Genomic DNA, 2,279 nt, shown 5'->3' with positions numbered 1-2,279 from the left:
CCAGGTGATATCCAAAGAGGCAGCTGCTTCTGGCAGGGCCCCCAAACAGCCTTATTTATTGCCCACAAAGGGTACTGCGGTGGGTCAGAGGCCCTCTTCAGCCCTGAATCCCCTGCTAAAGTCACAAAGGGAGGCCTGTGACACAGTTGCCCACAAGCCAGTACGTGCTCATTATGTAGTCACTGCTCCACCAACATACAACTTCTGGGGCGCACTGGGGGCGGGCTAGAGATCCTTCATAGGGCATGTAGTGGGGATTTAACCAGCTGCCCAGGAGAGAGAGTCCGGCTTACCACCTTATATCTTCAGGCCCACTCGGGGAAAAGGCACTGCTAAAAAACAGAGCTGTACACAAGGCTCAGGTACCGCGAGGCCACAGTAGCAAAGCCTCTAGCTGGGCCTCAGCTGCTACCGCCACCTCGAGCCAAGTCACCACCAAGTAGCTCTAGGACCCCTTGCCTACTGCAGCCATCCACCCCTCTTCGCTTTTGCTTTTCATCCACCACAGAGCCGAGCAACAATGGCCACCTCCTCACCCTCCCACAGAACCATCAAAGGGATCTTAAAGAAGACCGGCAGGGCCAATGGCACTGTCTTAATTGCTGAGGACTCGGGGACTCCAGGCTCAAGTGCCGGCATTGGTAGTGGCGAGGAGTTCAGTAAGAAGTCCCAGAAGTGGGACGAAAGGAGCATCCTGGTCACTTACCACCCGACACATAAGGACTACGAGCTCATGAATATCGAGGAACCCAACACGCCCTACCACTTGGTGAATGAAGACACAGAAGACGAATCCACCAGCGACTCCAAGAACCCCAAAACCATAGTCCCTGAGTTCTTGGCCCAGAGGCTGGCAATAGCCCAGGGCACGGAACCAAAGGGCAGGGAACCAAAGTGCCCGGTGTGCTGGGGTGAGCCCGGTGAAGAGGAAGATCCCAGGTGGAAGTTCGAGTTAAAGAGGAAGCTCCATTACGAGGCCCTAAACATCAAGTTTGCCCAGCAGCTCATCTCCAGGGAGTTCCTTGCTGACGCAGATTACACCAATGTGGAATACACCGCCATGGAATACGAAGCACCACAATAACAGGAGATGCAAGAGGAGGCCTCTGAGATGGAAATCAACTGAGGCAGCACAGAGTGGAGTGTCTGCTGAGGACAACGAAGCCTATGACATCAGTCAGCTGTGAAGGCTTTGTTCTCTCTGAAAATCTGTTACCATAATAAATGGTGTCCTGTTCCCTGCATTGGCCTGCTTTGTCTTCTTTGTCCTCTAGGGCGGTATCATAGATGTTAGAGTACCTAGACTAGGGCCCCCCCCCCTCCACAGGATACTGGAAAGGAAGAAAGGATTTGGGGTTTGCCCAAAGGTGGAGGGACTCCTAGAGAAGCAACTAGTTTAAACTGTCCACGAGGGGGTGGGGTGAAGAGAAAGAAAAAAAAAACTGAGGAAGTCAAGTCATTATGGTCCTCTTGGTAATTCCCCCAAGCCCTTTGAAATACGATGTTCCAACAACCCCCCCAAGCTTTTGAAAATGCTGCAGTCCAACATCTCCCCACATCCCCCCCCAGTCAAGGAGGAGGGTTTGAACTAGTTGCCTCGATGAGGCAGGGAGAACCTAAAGAAGTCCAGAAAGGACTAGAGGGGTAGGATGACCTAGAGGTCATCTCAGTACACTTCCCCTTCTCCCCACAGACTTTTAAATCATCAGGTCCAAGTGCCCCCCCCCCAAGGTTGATGAAAATAATCTGGTCCAACTCCCCCCCACCCCAAGCCTTTTGAAGATGATTTGGGCCATCCCTCCCTTCCAAAAAAGTCCATATAGCTGGAGTTAGCTCAAACCCTCTATAGGAGCTGGAGGTTTTGGGGAGAAGCCGAGCAGGACCAAAAGCAGGGATCAACTTGCTCAAACTCAAACTAAGTACTCCCCTCAAAGTGTTTTCAAATCATTTGGTCCAACCCCCCCCCAGCTTTTTAAAGATAATCTATTCTAAACCCTTTCCCCCATAGCTCAAAAAATAGGGGTGCTCTTAGGAAATCAACTAGTTTAAAGGGAGGTGGGGGTGAAGAACCTGAGGAGAAACAGAAAATGGGGGGGGGGTTCCAGTCTGACACAGAAACTCCTACATACAGATCATCTTGGTACAACCCCCTCCCAGAATCCTTTTGAAATCATCTGGCCCAACTCCCCCCCTACCCCTAGGCTTTTGAAGAAAGCACAAATGAAAGAGCGTTTTTAGAGAATTTACCAGTTCAAACCCTGGAGGAGATTGGGAAAGAA

General features: G+C 51.3%; 1 pseudogene; it reads left to right on the top strand.

Moving 5' to 3' along the window:
* Positions 1–520: 520 nt before the first annotated feature.
* On the top strand, positions 521–1,084 carry LOC138142138 (protein phosphatase inhibitor 2 pseudogene; annotated as a pseudogene).
* Positions 1,085–2,279: the final 1,195 nt, after the last annotated feature.

The sequence above is a fragment of the Petaurus breviceps genome, unplaced genomic scaffold, assembly GCF_028583685.1.
Source record: "Petaurus breviceps papuanus isolate PSGF00001 unplaced genomic scaffold, PetGlider_PUasm1.0 90535, whole genome shotgun sequence".
NCBI classification, from domain to species: Eukaryota; Metazoa; Chordata; class Mammalia; order Diprotodontia; family Petauridae; genus Petaurus; species Petaurus breviceps.
Note: the sequence above shows the minus strand (reverse complement) of the source record. Positions and strands in the feature narration are given on the sequence as shown.